The sequence below is a fragment of the Mustela lutreola genome, chromosome 5 (genome assembly GCF_030435805.1).
Source record: "Mustela lutreola isolate mMusLut2 chromosome 5, mMusLut2.pri, whole genome shotgun sequence".
Taxonomy (NCBI): domain Eukaryota; kingdom Metazoa; phylum Chordata; class Mammalia; order Carnivora; family Mustelidae; genus Mustela; species Mustela lutreola.
The window spans coordinates 89055994-89077674 of NC_081294.1; the positions used below are offsets into that span (position 1 = coordinate 89055994).

A 21681-nucleotide genomic window follows, 5' to 3' on the forward strand; every position below is an offset into this window, starting at 1 on the left:
TTCAAGCAGTTTCTCATCTTATTACATTCACTAAGTAAACAGTTGGATTCAAGGACCTTCCTATATGTGTGAACCTCCTTGGAGTTAAATTCCCTCATTCCTGAGGAAAAGCCCAGGGTATTGTATTTTGAAGCTTCTGACCTTTGGATTTTCTACATCTTTTGTAAAACATTAGGTTAGAATCATAAAAATCATGATTTTTATGTCCCACACATATTAATTTTGCTTTTGTTGTCATATCCAAAAAAATCATCGCCAAGACCATCATTAAGGAGTTTCCCCCCTGTTTTTTTTTCTAGGAATTTCTTTCTTACAGTTTCAAGCCCCATATTTAAGTCTTTAATTCATTTAGGGTTAAATTTTGTGAGTGATGTAAGATGAGGATCCACTTTCATTCTTTTTCATGTGGATATGCAGTTTTCCCAACACCATTTATTGACAAGACCATCATTGCCCCATTGTATGTTCTTGGCTCCTTTGTTGGAAATTAACTGACCCATAGATGCACAGCTTTACTTCTAGATTTCTTATTCTGTTGCATTGATCTATAAATCTTTTTTTATGTTAGTAGCATACTGTTTGGGTGTCTAGAGCTTTGTAATATGGTTTGAAATCAGAAGTATGATGCCTCCAGCTTTATCCTTTCTCAAGATTGCTTTGGCTCTTTATGGTCTTTCATGGTCGTATGAATTTTAAGGTTTTTTTTCTATTTTTGTGAAAAATGCTGTTGGGATTTTGATAGGAGTTGCAATGAATCTTTACATCAAACTAAAAAGTTTCTTCACAAAGGAAGCCATCAAAATTATTTTTGGTTTTGTACCCAATTCTCACATGTATGTGTGTCTGCAGGGGAAGTGGACTTCCCCCTACCAACAAGCAATTCTTTTGACACCAGTAGACTGTCTCAGAATTCAAATCAATTCTGACCACTATCGACTCAAGGCATCAGATTCCAGAGGTTAAGGGCACTGTCCCATAAGAATGTATTACCTCCGGGCACCTGGGTGGCTTAGTTCTTAAGCATCTGCTCAGGTCATGATCCCAGGGTCCTGGGATAGAGCCCTCATCGGGCTCCCTGCTCTGCAGGAAATCTGCTTCTCCTCTTTCCACTCCCCCTGCTTCTGCTCCCTCTCTTGCTTTCTCTCTGTCAAATAAATAAATTTAAAAATCTTAAAAAAAGAAAAATGCACTCTCTCCCCTTCAGATGCTAGTCACAAGCCTGAGTTGTTAATGTGTTTTTCTGAACAACCAGCTATAGATTGGCAGTTCCCACAACCCCTTCCTCAGAATCAGCTGTTACCTGAAGCAGCTATAAATCAGAAATTACCCCCTTTGGTACCCTCCTTGTGTTCAATTAATTTGCTATTTGCTAGAATGTCTCCCAGAACTTATGAAACTTATTTATTGACTAAATTTTCAATTCATTATAAAAGCATAATTCAGGAACAGCCAATCAGTTGGAAGAGGTGCACAGGGGGAACAGCCAATCAGTTGGAAGAGGTGCACAGGGCAAAGTGTGGGAAAAGGAGCAGAGCTTTCTGGTTCTTTTCCCTTTAGCCACTCTGCCCCTTCTCCACATGTTCACCAATCTAGAAGCTTTCTGAACCCAATCCTTTTGGGTTTTTATGGAGTGGTCACAGATCACTGACCACTGATTCAACCTTCAGCTTCTCTTCTAGGTGGGATTGAAAGTTCTAACCCTTTTATCCAGGTTGGTTCCCCAGGCAACCAGTCCCCATCCGTGGGTTACCTAGTGCTTTCCCAAAGTCACTGTATTAGCATAACATAGGATACTTTCATCATTATTATCACAGGGAATTCAAGGACTCCAGGAGCTGAGAACCAGGAAAGAGTGGATTAAGACTAAGTATATATGAAAAATTCATTTTGTTCATTTGAATAACTAAATATATATTTCTCATAAATCACAATATCACAAATATCAAAGGGCAACCTATGGAATAGGAAAAGACATTTTTTTGCAAACCACATATCTGTGAAAGGGTAAATATCCAAAGTGTACATGGAATCCAGACAACTTAATAGCAAAAAAAATAAAAAAATAAAAAACAAATAATAGTTCCATCCATGTTGTCGCAAATGGCAAGATTTCATTTCTTTTGATGGCTGCATAGTATTCCATTGTGTATATATACCACATCTTCTTAATCCATTCATCTGTTGATGGACATCTAGGTTCTTTCCATAGTTTGGCTATTGTGGACATTGCTGCTATAAACATTCGGGTGCACGTGCCCCTTGCATATCATGCTTAGCGAAATAAGTCAAGCAGAGAAAGACAACTATCATATGATCTCCCTGATATGAGGAAGTGGTGATGCAACATGGGGGCTTAAGTGGGTAGAAGAAGAATCAATGAAACAAGATGGAATTGGGAGGGAGACAAACCATAAGTGACTCTTAATCTCACAAAACAAACTGAGGGTTGCTGGGGGGAGGGGGGTTGGGAGAAGGGAGTGGGATTATGGACATTGGGGAGGGTATGTGCTTTGGTGAGTGCTGTGAAGTGTGTAAACCTGGTGATTCACAGACCTGTACCCCTGGGGATAAAAATATATGTTTATAAAAAATAAAAAATTAAAAAAAAATTTATTTACTTGACAGAGAAAGACAGTAAGAGAAAAAAATAATAATAATACAATTAAAACATAGGCAAAGACCTGGGTATACATTTTTCCAAGATGTACAAATAGCAGATAGGTATATGAAAAGGTATTCAACATCATTAATCATAGTAATGCAAATCAAAACCACAATAAGATACCAGCTCACATATATTAGTACATCTTTTCTTGAACAGACTGGAGACTAGTGCTTGCTAGGGTGAAGAGAAAAGGGAGCCCTTGTACACTGGTGGAGTGAATGTAAATTGGTGCAACCACATGGAAAACAGTATGGAAGTTCCTCAAAAAATTAAAAATAGAGCTAACATATGATCCAGCAATCCCACTACTGATTCAACATCCAAAAATAAATAAATAAACAAACAAATAAATAAAATCAGTATCTCAAAGAGATATCTGCACTTCCATGTTCACTGTAGCAATATTCACAATACCCAAGATATGAAAACAACCCTGGTGTTAGTGGATGGATGAGTGGATAAAGACAATGTAGTATATTTATATATGTATCATATATAAAAATATATATAATACTATTCCATTACATATATATGTATATACATTTATATCTATATATGTATGGGTATGTGGGTTTATATGTAATGGAATATTACTTGGCCATGAGAAAGAAGGAAATCATGTCATTTGTGACAACATATATATATATATATATATATATATATATATATATATATATATAATATTAAAAAAAAAAGGAAAAGTCAAAAACTGTTAGAAATGAAAAGTTGAATAGTGATACCAGGAACTGGGTGTGTGTGGGAAATGGGGGAGGGGGATGCTGGTCAAAGCATACAAGACTTCAGTGTTCTACACATCTAATGTACAATATAGTGACTATAGTTAATACTGTTCTAGATATTTGCAGTTTGCTAAGACAGTAGATCTTGGGCATTTAATTTTTTATTTTTTAAAAAAGATTTTATTTATTTATTTGATAGAGAGAGAGAGAGGTCACAAGTATGCAGAGAGGCAGACAGAGAGAGAGGGGGAAGCAGGCTCCCTGCTGAGCAGAGACCCCCCCCCATGCAGGGCTGGATCCTAGGACCATGAGATCATGACTTGAGCAGAAGATAGAGGCTTAGCCCATTGAGCCACCAGGGGCCCCAATCTTAGGCATTTTAAGCCCCTTCCCCCCAAAATGGTTAGCTATGTGAGGTGACAGGTATATTAAATATCCTGATTGTGATAATCACTTCATAACATATTTGTATATCAAAAATCATTGCATTGTACACTTCAATTTAAATATATGTAATTTCATTCATCACTTATACTTCACTACAGCTGGGGTAAAAAGGAGAAAGACTGACATTTTACTTGATATAATATCAAGAAATTAAACTCTTAACAGAATAAAGTAAAAAGTACACAGTACAAAACAGTGACATACAAAAAATGCATATAAGAGAGAGAATCTTCATAGCCAAAGCTGGTTCCTTATAAGAAATAACAAACTGACACACACCTAGCAATTCTGATCAATAACTAAATTGAGAAAACGCAAATTAACAGTATCGATTCCTACAGACATAAAAAATAATGAAAATAGATTATGAACAAGATTATCCTGATGAATTTGGAAATTTAAACAACATGGGCAAATCCCTTAAAAGTTGAAAAAATAAAACAGGTGAACATAGGGGAAGGGAAGGAAAAATAAAATAAGATAAAAATAGGGATAAAAATAGGGAGACAAACTCTAAGAAGCACTGAACTCTAGGGAACAAACAGAGGGTTGCTGTGGGGAGGTGGGTTGGGGGAAGGGATAGGTGGGTGAGGGGCATTAAGGAGGGCACGTGATGTAATGAGTACTGGGTGCTGTATGCAACTGATGAATCACTAAACTCTACTCCTGAAACAGTAATACAGTATAGGTTAACTAAATTGAATTTAAATAAAGAATTAAAAAAAAAAAAGACATAGGAAAACTAAATCATTCTGCACTGATTAGATATTAAATCTGTATTTAAAAATTAATTAAAAACAATAAAGCTTTCCTCCTGTGGTAAGGGAAACAAAATAAATTTAAGAAAAGAACAGTGAAGCTTTAAATAATAATAATCACTGTTATTTATTAATCACCTGCTAAATATATGAGGTATACTTTATTACTTATTTATAACAACAACTCTATAAGTTAGGTGTTATAAAACGAATTTTATGAATAAATAAAACCAGTGATTTGTTCACAGTCCCATCACTGGAGGCAGAAAAAGTATTTGTATCCAGATGTATCTGGGATGTTGAGGGGGAGGGTGGTGGCTGTGTGGGGGTGGGTGTGGGCCCGTGAATGATGGGAGGAAGAAGGTAGGAGATTAAAAATAGCTACTCTGTTGTTTGATACTATTAATAAACTACTATCCCCTTCCAGCTAGACAGTGGCAATGAGTAAAGATCCATTAAAAATAGTGTGTATGTTACAGATGTAACAATAGACATATTTAATAGCCAGTAAATTTTAGAGTTTTAAAAATACCCAGGATTAAATAATCTAGCTCACAGTCCTTGTTTCTAATTTTTAGGTTCATAAAGACTATGATGAAGGTCTATAGAACATTCTGTCAAGTCTGTTAGCCATAAAATGTGATAAGGTCTTTAGCCATACCCATTACATGGGTAGTGGTGTTCTGCTGTTACCTACACAACAGTTGGCATTTTGATGCCTCATTAGGTAATACTGACTAACAAATGATCGCTTTAAAAGGTAACAATATGTGGGAACTCTGATAATGTATGGATTTAAACCTTTGTCAACAAATTACATTTTCTACTAAAAGGGCAGAAAACCACCTTTTTAAAAAAAAATCCAGGATTAATTTAATTTTAAAAATAAATACAAGCAATCAACTCACTCTTCTCAACTCAACTGGACAGTCAACCTGTGGTATGACTGTCAGGTAAAAACATACATCTTTACAAATTGGTGGTCCCGATTTTTTTTTAAAAACAATTTCACAGAAAGGAAAGAAATATGAAAACAGCTCAAGAAATACACTAACAAGCAAAAATATATGGGGAAAGAGGAACACATAGTTTTGACTTAACTGAAGAAACAGAGGAGACTGGTTTACATAGGAAAATGTGCATACTGGAAAGTCAGGTGTGAAAATGTTAGAATAGGAATTTATATCACTTGAATCTCCTCCAGTTTCCTGAATAAAAATGGCATCTTTTTTTATTTATACTTCATGACTCAGACACCTACCTCACCTGTCTCTACTCCATCACTTTAGCCTTTACTTAAAGGAGTCTGGGGTGCCAGGGTGGCTCAGTGGGTTAAGCCTCTGCCTTCAGCTCAGGTCATGATCCCAGGGTCCTGGGATCGAGTCCCCGCATCGGGCTCTCTGTTCCGCAGGGAGCCTGCCTCCACCTCTCTCTTTGCCTGCCTCTCTGCCTACTTGTGATCTCTGTCTGTCAAATAAATAAATAAAATCTTAAAAAAAAAAAGGAGTCTGAAAAACTTGGGGATATAGCTGAAGAAGAAAAATAACCACACACAATATATTCCCCTTTCTGTGGCTACTTTAGACCTTTGTTTCTAGAAAATTCCTGAAGAAAATGTAAATACAAGTCTGTGCTTTTACTGAATCAAGTCCCCCAGTTAATATTCAGAAAACTCCCTCTGTTTGGCCTAGTAAGATTGTTGACGGTACCTAGCATAAAGGGATAGCCAAACAAGGTCTTTGTCTCAAAACCATTGTTAAATCAATCTCAGGGTTGAGAGGGTAAAAAAGGGGAGTCTAAAATCACAAGAACTGCAGACATATCTAGGATGCTTGTCCTTCTGGATCCATGCTTACCTCAGGATCTTCATCATTATAATTGTTCTCTGTCATTTGCGACACTTGCATGATACTGTCCTCTGATACAGAACAAATCACCCAAGGTTCATTGGGATTCCAGGAGAAATCAGTTAACTCAGCAGTGTGACCACCATGAATAAACAAAAATTCTGGTGACCCATCTTCTGCATCTTCCGGGGTATGTTCCTCTCCAATTTCTTAAATTAAACCTAAACTTAAAACCTAAACATTCAGTCTGCAATCAGTACCACTGGAAGCCAAAATGGTCTCACTATGAGACGACCACTGAACCTGGAATATTTCATCCTTAAGTGATTCAAAGGAATGCAACTTAAGTTTCAAATTTCTCAGATATTGCAAGGCAACAGTCTTGTTGGCTGATCCTGTGGCCAGAATGAACTCACTATAAGGATTGAAAGATAAGCAGTCCACTGCAGCAGTGTGAGTGTCAACTGCGTGGCTTGGTTTGGAAGTATTGTTTGAACAAGTATCCCAGATCATCATAAGTTTCTGATCATCACAACTGACCCAAACAGAGATTCATGCAGCATATGCCAGAAAGCATCTTCTAATAATGCTGTATGCCCTATAAAGATGGTCTTCACGTCCACAACTTTTCCTTCCTTTGGAACAGCACTGATGTCCCAGAGGCAGATGGTGTGGTCGTCTGAAGCACTAAATAAGTGCCCACTGAGATTTGGGTTCCAAGAAAGTCCATAGCCTTCCTTCTGATGTCCATGGAGACACAAGTCTGGGTTGCACTCTCCAGAAGGGTCTGGTTTGGAAGGACGTTTTGTATAGTCAAAAACAAGGACATTACTGGATGATGTTTTTGTTGCAATGATGCAAGTCTTCTGGGGCATATAACGAGCCTGGTTTATATCTCCTTCATGGTTGATCTTGGTTTCTATTTCAATTTTTCCACTAACTGAGCCAAAACCTCCAAATTCTCCTTTTTTCACTGTCATAGTGTGAAACATCAAACAGCATCATCATTAAGGAGTGCACACTGGCTATTACAGGATGGTTTTGTTCATCCGATGTGTGTGTTCCCAGGACAAGTCGATGAATGCTGAAGTCTTTCCCTTCTGGTCTGTGTACACATGGAATCCACTAAGCAGTTAGGCTAGGCCACTCCAGAGCAAGGGTCATCACCAAATCATAAAGAAATGGAGTGTTCTTTTTCCATATTCTGTACAATTCGTTGATCACATGTTCTTCTACTGCATCATCAAAGGCTGCTTCCTTGTCGGCCATGGCAGGCAGGCATGCCGGATGGATCCCAGGGTCAAGCATTGCGGGAGGGGCCAGAAAACCCCTTTTTAAAACTGAATCCAACTTTTCTCCATGGGATCAGTAATGTAGAAACAAAATGTATTTTGTAATTGACTTTTGGAACTTAGTATTAATTCAAAATATTGGATGAAGAAACCACTGCAGGGATCAAATAAATGATGTAACCCAAAATTTCATAAGTGATGTAGTATTTCCTTTGTATTCTATCTCTTCTGTTCCTCCCCTGTTTCTCTTCAGGTTCTTTTTTTCTTTTTTTCAAGATTTTATTTATTTATTTGACAGACAGTGATCACAAGCAGGCAGAGAGAGGAAGAGAAGCAGGCTCCCTGCCAAGCAGAGAGCCTGATGCAGGGCTCGATCTCAGGACCCTAAGATCATGACCTGAGCCGAAGGCAGAGGCTTTAACCCACTGAGCCACCCAGGCACCCCTCTTCAGGTTCTTTTTGATTCGCAAATGCATCTGTGCAAATTTAACCTCACTTTTAACTAAATATTTGAATGTTATTCAAGAAATGCAAATAGTGATAAGAGCAGGAGCCTCAAACTCCTGCATTGATCCCTGACCCAGTTCATAAATGGAGGTGGGCCTTAGAAAAGTGATGGGAAGCTCTGGGTGCATAGATGGGGCTTGTGCCCTGGAAGCAAGCATTCTACCTGGGCACCCCAGATATCACTGGAAGATTCCTTCCTCTGGGGTAGCTTGTTTTTTTTTAAAGATGGATACAGATCTGCCTGTTCACATTTTGGTGTAGGCAGACAAGGGAACTAAGAGCTTGCTAATCAGTTTGCAGATGTTCATTTAATCCTTCTGTTTGCATAGTCATCCCTCTTTCTGCCCTCTGCCAATTATTCCAGATGATCTGTCTTTTTTTAGGAGAGATGTGAGGTATAGTGACTATACTGAGAAAGAGCGAGGGCTAGCAGATAAGTATATGTTATACATACTTCTATATATTCCCTATTTTCAGAGCTTGCTCATCTCCCAAAGTACTTCCTGGGGTCCTAGGGGCAGATCAGCTTACTTGTCTTCAGTATTTTACCCTTATTTGGTTAACTCATTGGCTACTTCTCCATCCACTTCTATCTTTATTCATCATGGCTTGAAGTTACACATAGCTCCTAGTTTCCGCTCTACTTTCTTGTTTCTTGTACTAATTACTGATTTGGGTGATGTTTTTAGCAAAAAATGGGGAAAAGCAGGGAAGTCTTTTATCCACCATTTACAAGTTAAAAATCTATGTTTTACTTTAAAATAAAGGAATTGGCTATGTCCATCAAAGCCCAAGTATTAAAAATTCTTTTTATCAAATGACTAAATATATTTTGGTTCTCTATAAGTCATGGGTCAAGATTATTTTTTGTTGTAGTAAAATATATGTAACATAAAATTTAACGTTTTAATCCTTTTTAGGTTCGGTTCAATGGCATTAAATACATTCACATTTGTTGTGTAACCATAACCACCATCCATCTCCAGAATTTTCTCATCTTACCAAACTGAAACTCTGTACCCATTAAACAATGAACTCTCTATTCCCCACTCGCCCCAGCATCTGAAAGCCACTATTCTACTTTCTGTTTCTTTAAATTTGATCACTCTAGATACCTCACATAAGAGGAATCAAGAAGATTAAATTTTAATGGTAGATTTAAAATCTGATAGCAAGTCTTATTCTAGATGTCTCATTCTTAAAGAGAAAAAGCATTAGAAAAAAAGTTTAAGACAACAATTCTCACTTCAAGAAATCAATGTACTTGATAATTCAGCACTGATTCTTTATAAAGTATTGCTTGCTATTACATAGTCACAAAACCGAGAACAAAAATATCGGCCTTGACCAACATCTGGTGTGTTTCCTTTTAAATATCCCTTTATCTGTTATTTTGTTTCAATATATACAAACGTTATCAGTGCATATCCAGACAAGCCATGTCAGAACTCTAGTTCTGAGGGGCTCCTAGGTGGCTCAGTTAGTTAACAGATTGCCTTCAGCTTGGGTCATGATCCCAAGGATCCTGGGATTGAGTCCAAAGCTGCTTCTCCTTTTGCCCCTCCTGTGGTTGGGCTCTCTCTCTGTCTCTAGCAAATGAATAAACTTAAAAAAATATTTAAAAAAGCAAAAACTTTGGTTCTGATTTCAAATTTATAATAACCCCAATGTTAAATCAAGTGGTTCCTAACTATACCTAACCCAAGAGATAAAGTAATATTCTAAAATTAAATTGTATTTATAAATATCATTTTTAGATTTTTTGAAAGAGACAGGATAACTGGAAAAATCACACTGCCACATGAGCATTTTGTAATATTGTGAAGCAAATGGAGGTGTTCATTAAAGTAGGATTTGGAAAATAGTCTGCCAGAAATGTGTGCACACAGAATGTGCTCTAATGATAATTTAATGCCTGATGCAATAGACAATGCAGAAACTGATTTATTAGAAAGCAAACTTTCATTGGGCCCATTTAATTTACATTTATGTGATAACATTTTCTCCTGCTCATGTTTAAAGTAATGGTAAAATAGTCTAGGCAATACAAGCAATTTCTCCTTGACCACATGACAAATAAGTTCTGTTTAATATAAAAGATCTGCTATTTAATGTATATTAATTATGGAGAGCATACAGGATCAGGTAGAAAGTGGCCTTTAGTGTCAGGCTGCCTGCATGCAAACCCAAGTTCCACTAATGACCAGTTTTTTGGCCTTGAACAAGTTACTTAGCCTATCCAAGCCCTAGTTTCCTCCACTATAAAAGAGAGATAAAATAGGACTTTGTGAGGATTAAATGAGACACTGAAAACCTTGGCAGAGTGTTTGGCATATATTAAGGGCTCAATAAATAATACGTATTATTAAAGATAAATTTTAAAAGAAAGTTCACTTTTAAAAGAAAGTGAGTATGGAGAAAAGCAGTTTTTTTTTTTTTTTTTAAGATTTTATTTATTTATTTGACAGACAGAGATCACAAGTAGGCAGAGAGGCAGGTAGAAAGAGAGAGAGGAGGAAGCAGGCTATCCGCGGAGCGGACAGCCCGATGCGGGGCTCGATCCCAGGACCCTGGGATCATGACCTGAGCTGAAGGCAGAGGCTTTAACCCACTGAGCCACCCAGGCGCCCCAGAAAAACAGTTTTAAAACTGAGAAGTATGTGATACAACAATACTTTGAATCAAAAAAATTATTTTGTGTTTTCATCTTAGTTTTGCCCCCAACCCACTGACTTCATTTACACAATGGATTGTAAATAGTTCCCCGCTCCCCACTCAGACTTTGAAGATTTAGTGTCTGCGTTTTCTCTGGGTTATTTTTCAAAGACACAAGCCTTCAAACGTTAAACTCCCTGCTTAAAAACCTTCAGGAGATTCCCATTCCCTATAGAATCCAGGGCCACTATCTCTTTGCGTTAAATGAAAACTTCTACCATTTGGATGCAATTTATCATTCAGTCTGGCCCTTAATAACTAATTTTTCATAAACTAGTATGGCAGCCATGTAACAGCGCAAGCCTTGCGCCAAATCTGCCTGCGCTATTTCTCCTGCCTGGGGAGTGTTGCATCTTCTTCTCCCTTCTCTGCAAGTAAGTGTTCTCCTTCTCCTTCGAAATCTAACACAAGTAGCAGCAAAGGCCATGTAAGTCCAAGGCAAACTTACAAGTTCTGTCTCCTTGGCTTCATTCAATCTATGAACATCTTGGGTTAATTTTGATGATGACGGTGATTCACTTGGGTGTGATGTATCCACAGTGTATGGCAGGACACACTGGAAATCATAGGGACATCAGAGTTCCTTACTCACTGCCCAGCCAGCCACTGATTTTGGCTGTGTTACTTTCAAAAAGAACTTAATCTCATTAAGGCTCAACACTGTCTTCTAAAAAATGCGACAGGGGCACCTGGGTGGCTCAGTGGGTTAAAGCCTCTGCCTTCGGCTCAGGTCATGATCCCAAGGTCCTAGGATTGAGGCCCACATTGGGCTCTCTACTCAGTGGGGAGCCTGCTTCCCCCACCCCCGCCCTGCTGCTCTGCCTGCCTTTCTGCCTACTTGTGATCTCTCTCTGTCAAATAAATAAGTAAAATCATTTTTAAATAAATAAAATTAAAAATGGGACAATACGTGTGCCTCCCTTCCTCCCAGGGTTGTTTTAGGATGAGTGAGAAAACATTGCTTTATCTGCACTCCCATGCTATCACTTTCAGATCTTTGCACATGCTTCTATGGCAGCATTATTCTTTTTCCGTTTTCCTCTCTTTTTTGGTCAGCGATTAACTCAGGGGTCAACTCCCCTAGTCTCACTGCTTTGAAGTTTGAATGAGGTGTCCTGGGCTAAGCAAAGTTCTAGATGCTATTGCTAATTCCAACTAGGGTGCTGATGAATGCTCAAGTGTGAGCCTCTCTTTTGGCTAAGGGGACAGGATCATGGCTTCCCATCCACGTGTTCCCAGTTGCCAGGCTCCGAAGAGACACTTGGGCCTCCATGATATGTGAGTTCCTTGAAAACAGGACATTATTCACCTTTGTATTCACAGTACCTAGCACAATATCTGCCTCACAGGGTGTTTGCTTAACAACAGAATAAATCTTTGGTCAACAGTAGTAAATAAGCCTTTTACAGATTTTCTTCCTGTGTCCTTTTGTGGCATTTGCTTCATGGCTGGAATTTCAAAAAATTGAGTCTTGTCTGTTTTCTTTTTCATAAGCCTCTATCCCTGAGAGCTACTCTTGACACCTTCTTTGCCAAAACAGAGCTCCCACATCCTTACAATAAGAATTATCTCCCAAAGAAAAAGGAGCAGGGTAAGAAATACACTGGGAAAAGTCGTTGGCAAGCTCTGAGCAGACCTGAGCATTACTGTTAAGGAGAGAGAGGAAGTTTCTTTCCTAAATATTTAGGAAAAACAGCCTTAATCTGGAGAAAATATTAGGTAATGTACTGTTTAATCCACAGAGAGTATTTGAATTCTCCTAGGGACCTTATGGAAGCTCAGTTCAAAGGAATGACTTTTCCAAGAAGAGTTTCCCCACATTTGGCAGGGAAATAGGAGAGTGCTTATAGCATCTTATAAAATCTGCCCAATTCAGGAGACCTGCCAGCCTACAAATGAAATGTCTGTGCCTCTGAAGGGGACAACTACATTCTGGCCAGTGCTCTGAAAACCTGTTTGGAGTCACTGAATGTTTTACACATGTTACCGCATTCACTTGTATGCTAATCACGTGAAGCTTTTATCTACTCATTTGTCAGATGACGGAACTCAAGTACAGAGAGAGTGCTTGCCCAGCTAGCGGAGTGGGAGAACCAGACCAGAGACAGCTCAGGCCTTCTGGCTCCAGAGGAAGGAATCTAAAAACAATAGCCTCATCACATTCCAGGCACAAGGTAAGAGGCTCTGCACACATGGCATGTCATTTAATATTTAAAATAGACTCATAAGATAGGTACTATAATTTCCTCAGTTGAGGAAGCTAAAGTTCCTAAGATGTTAAGTAACGTGCTCAGGGCTTTAAGCTGGGACTTAGATTTGTCTTTTATAAAAGCCAAACATCATTTGGGGAAAACGAGGATCTCAAGAAGTAAACAGCATCTCAAAAGGAGAATTATTTTTTAACTTGCTTAAGCAATTGTTAGACATATTCGACAGGATGCATACACTTACCACCCCTGACCACAGTTTTGTTTTTGTGGACATGACACTGAAATCATTAGAAATTAATCATTATTTTTATTCTAGGAACTAAAACTTACAAATATTTCAAGTATCCACATGCCCAATTGCATGTGTATAAATAAATGTGTTGTTCAACAGTAACTTTAGAAAAAGAAATGCATTATTTTACTATGTTGATTCCTTTTTCAAAATTAAGCCTACTTTTTCCTTCCTCACCCAAGAAAAATTTCTGTAGATATGTTATATTTAAAGTTAAATTTTGTTTTTAGGACACATAGCTCCTGTAGAAGGGATAGGAAAGCAATTTAGACACTATTTAACCGGACCTTGTGTATCAATCTGTAATCTTCTAGGAAGAAAGACAGGCTGTTCATTCCAGGCATGCAGTGAACTCTAAAAAAATACTAGCAAACAACACAGTACTGGGATTTTTCAGAGGAACTACTCTAGTGTGTTCCCTGTGTTCTTAAAAAGAGTGCTTTGTTTGATCTTTTTGCAAAATAGTTGAGTCTTAAGGATAACAACTGTCAGGTACTGCTTTATGGAAAGCTAAAAGCAAATGAGCTGGAATAATGCCAAAATGCTTTGTACTTTCAGGGAAGATTGTTATTCCATATGGGTAGAGAATATGAAAGTTTCCCCATCCAAGTCCATGAAATTTAAGCTGAACTTCATTCAACTGCTAATTCTTTAATTTTTATAATTTTTTATTTTTTTAAAGATTTTATTTATTCATTTGAGAGAAAGAGCAGGAGTGTTGGGGGGAGAGGGGCAGAGAGAGAAGCAGAATCCCAGCTGAGCAGGGACCCCACCCCCTCAACACACACCCACAAGGTGGGGCTTGGTCCCAGGACCCGGGGATCATGACTTGAGATGAAGACAGATGCTTAAAAGACTGCCACCCAGGCGCCCCCTCAGCTGACAATTCTGTAAGATTCCCCCAAGACCTAAGTTATACTTGAAGACTTGAAGACTTCTCTACTGATGGTTAATCTTTTACTTAAGAGTTACCTCACAGTAACTCTAAATTATAATTGATTTAAAATGTAGTAATTTAAAAATAACAATAAAATTTTAAAAAGTTATTTTAAAAGGAACAATTGTGCAGATAGGTAGTAGCTTAGGCAAGGCTGTTATATAACAGCTACAAAGCCCCTCCCATCACAGCCAACAAATTAAAATGGACTCACTTCTCACATTCTACAGTATGTTTGCTATAAAAATCTGGAAAGGATCTTTATAATTTTGATTTTAAAGTTACTTGGTTAAAATAATAATAATAGTGATAATACTACTTGGTTAATATTAAATTCATTTAACTAATGATTAGCCCTAATTTCTCTGCAATCACGCAGTGCACTCAAGAATACTTGCAAGACGACAAAAAGTCAACCCACAAGTTTTCCTCAAATGTATTAAAGGTTTTTCTGAATAACTTGTTTGACAATTGTTGAAGTTGACAGATTATACTTTGACTATATCATTAAACTCTAATCTTAATTTTGCATTTTGAAGTCAGTTACATTTTGGAGTCAATTGTTTCATTTTTCAATTTTGGAGTCAATTGCTTCATTTTTCAATTATCACATAGCTTCTTAGGCCCATAAAAAAGCCGAATGCTCTAAACACTGAGGACCATAATATGTTCCATGCACAATAGGGTCCCAGAGAATGGGATCTGGGAGGAAAGGGAATTCTCATAAGAAGTGATTCATGCAGGGGCACCTGGGAGGCTCAGTGGGTTAAGCCTCTGCCTTCGGCTCAGGTCATGATCCCAGGGTCCTGGGATCGAGCCCCGAATTGGGCTCTCTGCTCAGCAGGGAGCCTGCTTCCTCCTCTCTCTCTGCCTGCCTCTCTGCCTACTTGTGATCTCTGTCTGTCAAATAAATAAAGAAAAAAAAATCTTAAAAAATTAAAAAAAAAAAGAAGTGATTCATGCAAGGTGGCATGTGGAATATTTCCAGGTAGTATACTATTTCCTGCTAGTGAGGCCAAGTGAAGCATGGAGCATTCCCCACAGGGGAATGAATGCTCATGATTTAGCTCATACTAGATATCAAAGGTGATGAAAAAGCACGAGACAGGGTGCTACTATTGAGAACCTCCTAGTTAAAGTGGGAAGAAAAATATTACTCTCCTTAAGGTTTTCTCCATAATAACTCAACACATAAGATGGCAAGATAATAAACCCAGTGTTTGGGTACTTGAAAGAACAAACTAAAACAACAGTATCACTGTATGGTTGTGGCAAAATAATGTGTTAAATTGCCCTTTAAAATACCTGATTAGTGACTGTGAACCAAGCAGTGTCCCCATAACTGAGGAGGAAGTATTAGAGCCCCCATGAGGGCCAATTTTATTTTCACTCAGTCCCAGAAATACAACCGGGGTTGTATTTCTACTCAATTAGAGAAAATTGAAACGTGAAGAACAGATTTTTGCACAAAGTGAAATAGATGTATCTAAGTTTAAACTTCCTGACTCCCATTCTGCTTGACGGCTCAGTGAGGATGGTCAATATTTTTCCTCCAAGATAGACTTCATTTTCTAGGGATGACTGGGATGAAGTGTTTTGAAAGAGCGTGAGATATTCAACAGAGGCTTCAATTACCAAATTCTTTATCTCCATTGTTGTTGTTGTCTTAAAGAGTCCTATAATGGAAATAATATGGCTTCAGAAATGCTGAGGAGTTCTCGCCCTTTTGTAACTGGGTCAGTGCATGTGCAGAGGCCACTGGGTCAAATTTTAATGCTTGAGCGACTCTCCTCCCTCAATGGGAGTCACACAGCCTGGGCACATACTGGGTCACTATGCATTCTGCCGGAGGATGGTGAATCACTATTTTATACTAAGTTCTACAAGGGCATGGAAAAGTTACTGCCCCATTTGTCCATCTCAAAGAAAAGAACCTGTAAGCCACCTGCTTCCAACTCCTCAGAGATCATTTCTGAGAACTTTGTCTTCAACTATTTCTTGACATGCCTGGAAGCAGAAGAAACAGCTACAGAGGATTTCAGTTCCCCCTGAGGAACTGCCCAGCAGTCTTAAGATGATGTAAAACTAACTGTAAAATCTTAATGTTGCTCTTGGATTCCTAGCATGAGGAGACACCTAAGTAGAAGCTATTTTTCAGGGACAGCTAGTATCATTTTTTTTTTAAGATTTTATTTATTTATTTGAGAGATAGGAAAGAAAGAGAACACAAGCAAGGGGAGTGGGAGGCTTCTGGCAGAGCAGGGAGCCAGGATTTGGGGGTCCATCCCAGGACCCTTGGATCATGACCTGAGCCGAAGGCAGATGCTCAATGACTGGGCCACCCAGGTGCCTCTCACTAAGAATCATTTAAAGGAATGAAGAGGAAAAGTCCTTGGTGTGAGGGGTGATTTGAGCAAGGCTACCGCATGTGTGTGCGGGGTATACATTGCAAGCTCTGGAAGCTACCACTGACACAAGCCACAGTGTGAGCTATACCTTTGGTATCACCCAAAATGGTGATCTTACCTCTGTTTCTCAAATGATGAAATGATACAATTATATTTTTCATCTTTAAATAAATCCCAAAAGCCTAAGATGGAGCACAGAGAAAGCAGTATCAACTGAGTAGTGGTTAGGAACACTCACACTCATGGTCCCCACCCCCAGTCTCGTTAATTAACTTTTCTATGCTTCAGTCTTGTAAAAAATTCAGGGTGGTTGGGAGAATTATATTAGAGGTTATAGGTAAAATACTTAATACAGTGCCCAGCAACCAGTCACGACCTCGATAAATGTTAACGTTTACCATTAAAGAAGATGGTGTCCCCCTTTTGTTCCATTATTAGGATTCTGGAATGAATAAAAGTGATCACTGCTCTATTATTATGATTCCTATGTTTCAAGTGTGTTTATAGCTCTAGAGGGGGAGACACTGTCTTTGTCTTTTAAGGATAAAAACTAGGAACAGCTTAATAGGACACTTTTGGATAAAATGAAAAATAGCATTTTGTGACTGTCATTAAGAATGTTAAAAAGTGGGGGGTGGGGTTATGGACATTGGGGAGGGTATGTGCTATGGTGAGTGCTGTGAAGTGTGTACACCTGGCGATTCACAGACCTGTACCCCTGGGGATAAAAATATATGTTTATAAAAAATTTAAAAAAAAAAGAAAAAGAATGTTAAAAAGTTTGTTGTAGGTTTTTTGTCTGTTGGATATTTTCATGTAGATATCACTAAAGGCTAATAGAAATCCAGAAAAAATCAGATGTTGATAGAAAATGATAGGTATTCCAAAAAAAATGAATATGAGCAGAAACTATAAAAATAGTATTATCCTTCCCTGACTATTTTTCCTTCGCCTCTCGCAGAAGGCACTGAAAGCAAGGCCAAGGATCACTGAGCAATTTGAGGAGTTTCAGATAGTAGGATAATCCCTCAGGAATGAGAGCCCAATGTGACCAATTTTTTTCATTTATAAAGAGAAATTTGAAATTATATGAGATATCTTCCCATTTTAAATATTGGTGCTAACTGAAACTCTGAAAAAATCTGTCTGGCCAATAGTGTAAAGCCAAACAAAATAAGTCTGGGGCACGGGTGGTGGTGGTGTTACCAGATTTTCTTTACATCGCTGCTCAGGACTACTCAGTGACTTATTGTTTTATTAATCTCTGAGAAACTCCTTTATGTGAAGTAGCAAATGCATCAGCAGGCTATCAGCTATTTATATTTTAATAGTACACATAGTAAATAACAATAACTTAACACAGTAGAATTTCCAATGATAAGCATTCCAGGCCTTTAATGAGGAAATGTTTGAATGAGAAAATTGTGATGGAATGTCAAATGCCTATTCCATCCATGCATAAAACCAACCAATCCTAGTGACTTAATTAAAAAACAAAACAAAACTGTATTGTTACTCATTAGCTAATCATTAGTCAAAATCTGAGTGACAAGTTGAATGAGTATTTGTTTACAGAAACCAGAGAAGGTGGAATAAAACTAGCATTTATTCAATGCTACTATCTACTTGGTTTTTTATGGACATTTGCTCTTCCCATATTCAGAACAACCCTCTAAAGTAGTTAAAATTATTCTTTATTTTGTAGCTGTAAGTTGATGTCTGGAGAAGCCTAACTTCTTTGGACCCTGCTATTCCTTTATATAATTGATGTTGATGTTGCCAAACATGAATTTAGAAACTGGTTCACTAACTGATCAGTAAAATGTGTGCACGCACGCATGCACATGCACATATCAGCAGTTAAGAAAAGGTTAAATTCACTAGGTAAGACAGGGTCAGCTGTCATATGATTCAAAGGGAAGAATTCTGTGCTGATAAACAGATGCTTTTTCACTTAACTGGAATCATCAGGTGTCATTGTTGGGCACTGTATTCAGAGCATTCATTAACTGGGAACTCAGACTTCTTTATGTCCATCACAAAGATCAACACAGGGTTGAAAGTGAAATTAAATGTTAAGTAGGTGATTTAAGCTTTCAGATCTTTCTAAAGGAGAGATGGGGGCCTGATATGTTGCCCTGGGAGGGGTCAATTGAAATTAAGGGACTATGGGATCGCAGAGGATTTTAAAGGAAGCAAAGGTAGAGAGTTGAAAGTGAAACTCAGTATACACCTCAGTGACAATCTAATAAGAAAATCCACCAACTGTGACATTGGCTAAGGCACCCACAAGTGTAAAATGTGTCCCTCCTTGCAATAGCTACTGTAATATGACAATATCAATTTAATCCAACTTCTCACAAATCCCAAATGATCATATAGGATCTACTTAGAAGAGTAACACACACTTAGGAAGATGGATCAGTAGATATTTATGGGTCACCGTGGTAAAAACAAATAAATAAAAACAGTATTGCTTTAGGGAGTTTATAATAAAAACAGAGATGGACAGTAAAAGACATATGACCATGAAAAACACGATATTACCATATTTTATACACTTTGTAGGTCTTACCATATCTGAAAGGTTTTTATTCTCCATTGTAGTTCTCACCTTCTAGGACAGAAGTTCTGTGAGCACAGACATTGCCTGGGTTATCTCTTCCTAAGTCTCCAGCAACTACAGCAGCGCCTGGCACATGGGAATCCCTCAGGAAATATGGGGCAAGTGGACAAATGAATTAATGACACAGATTATGCATATTATGATAAGAAATTGGAGAAGGAAAATGCCTCGTGAAATGGACAGTCAGAAGATTTCAAAGAGAGAAGATCCTCTTAGACATGATTCATTTGTGAATCATGGCAGAGACCAAGAGCACACAAGGCGGAAGAGGTGCTGGCAAAATATCAAATGCTACCCCACTGGTAAATGTGGATGAAGAGACTAGGGTTACCAAGAACTTTTTAATAAAACTGGAATGGGCTCTTTACGGTTGGTGGGAGGGACAATTTATGAGAGGAGAGGTGTTGGAGATCTGAGTAGAAGACCACAAGGAATCTTGTGGTAGAACATAGTCAGGCCCTAAGGAGTGGGTGGAACTTTTCAAGTTGCCTCCAACCTTGGCATTCCAGGCCTCTGTTTTTGCCTTGTTGCTTAAATGACTTAGGAGAGAACTTCTTAAAATCCTTGTTGCATTTTTCTTCCTAAATTGAGAGAAAGCTCAATTAACCACAGAGTTATTTTATCTTGTATCTGGTAAAACCACATTTCAGCCAGTAGAGAAACAGTTGTTTTACCACTTGGCTCTAGAAGTGGTAATTGAGAGTGACATTTAAGAAACATTTCCTACAGATTTCACAAGATGATAACTCATTTTGTTTTGAAGGTTTATGATATGATAAATTATTTTTAAAGCCCTTTATAATTAAACAGCTTACAGAAAAATATCTTTAAATCTTACCCTATGTAAGCTCTTATTTCAAATGGTGGTCTACAGAGAACTTCAAATAAACCCATGACTGTACATCTAATTTTGTGATAAAACAAATTTGCTCTATATTAAGATCATCTTTGGTGTTACAGATTCAAATGCCAAAATACCAATATAAAAACAGTAATAGTTCTTCATAGGTTTTTTCAAACACACTGAATGAAGAAAAGCCTGGCCTCCTAACACTCATACACACAGGCAGATAAAATTAACTCAGTGTCTATGACCCTTAAAACTGGTCACTTCTCAAAACCAGTTACTCCAAATACCTGCAACTCCCTGCCTTAGGGTTTTTGGTTCTTTCTTTCTTTCTTCCTTTTTTTTTTTTTAAATACCTGTGAGTCTCTGCTTAAGAGCTATTTTTTGGCCATAGTTACATGCTTAGTTCATTGATAAATAAAACAGAAGCAGTGGGTTGTTAATGATCCCCAGGAACAGGTGATGGATTGGGGAGTTGGCAGATAAGTACTCCAGCTTCCTCACCCCTGGGATAGGATAACTCTGAGGAGTTCTGCACACACCGCCTTGCGGAGGCTTGCAGAAAGACTGGGCATTTCTTTCTCATTGTGGTAACCAGCCTGATGATGCATGCCTCACTTCCCTAAACTCCTTTACTTTTTTTTTTTTTTTTAAAGATTTTATGTATTTATTGACAGACAAGAGGAAGAGAGCACAAGCAGGGGGACCAGCAGTGGGAGAGAGAGAAGAAGACTCCCCACTGAGCAGGGATCCCAGTGTAGGTTTGGATCCCAGAACTTTGGGGTCATGACCTGAGCCAAAGGCAGACGCTTAACTGACTGAGCCATCCAGGCACCCCTTGTTTATTTCTTTCATATGAACTTTCTAAATAAACTGCTTGTACTCCTTGGGGCTTATTTCTGGGAGAACTTAGACTAGAACATGTTGTTCCACTATTTTGTGACACCAAAGAACAGTTTTGAGACTTGGAAACTATAAATGAAAGTTGATTAAAGTGAGGGGCCCCGCATAGGGCTTCCTGCTCAGCGGGAAGCCTGCTTCTCCCTCTCCCACTCCCCCTGCTTGTGTTCCCTCTCGCTTGTCTCTCTCTTTCTCTGTCAAATACATTTAAAAAGAAGAAGAAGAAGAAGGAGGAGGAGGAGGAGGAGGAGGAAGTTGATTAAAGTGAGATTGTTATATTTGTTCTTTGTCAAACACTGAAACTGCTATCATTTTAATTTAATAAACTATTGAGTTTTCTCAAGCCCCTCCTTTCTTCTCTATATGCCCTTTCTTCTTTGTCATTTGGCCTTTTCAATCTCTGGCACACACACACATGAACTAGGACCCTAAGGTGGAAGGTTAATGAGAAACAGTGAAAAAAAAAAATTACAGCCTCACAGTGTTTACA

The 21681-nt window shown here is 38.2% G+C and overlaps 1 protein-coding gene and 1 pseudogene across 4 annotated transcripts in view; both read right to left on the reverse strand.

The window, feature by feature from the left end:
* The window catches only part of PDE4D (phosphodiesterase 4D), a 785924-nt gene that overhangs the window by 316976 nt on the left and 447267 nt on the right, over positions 1–21681 (reverse strand). The gene's annotated exons all lie outside the window — the stretch shown is intronic.
* On the reverse strand, positions 4378–8865 carry LOC131832261 (histone-binding protein RBBP4-like; annotated as a pseudogene).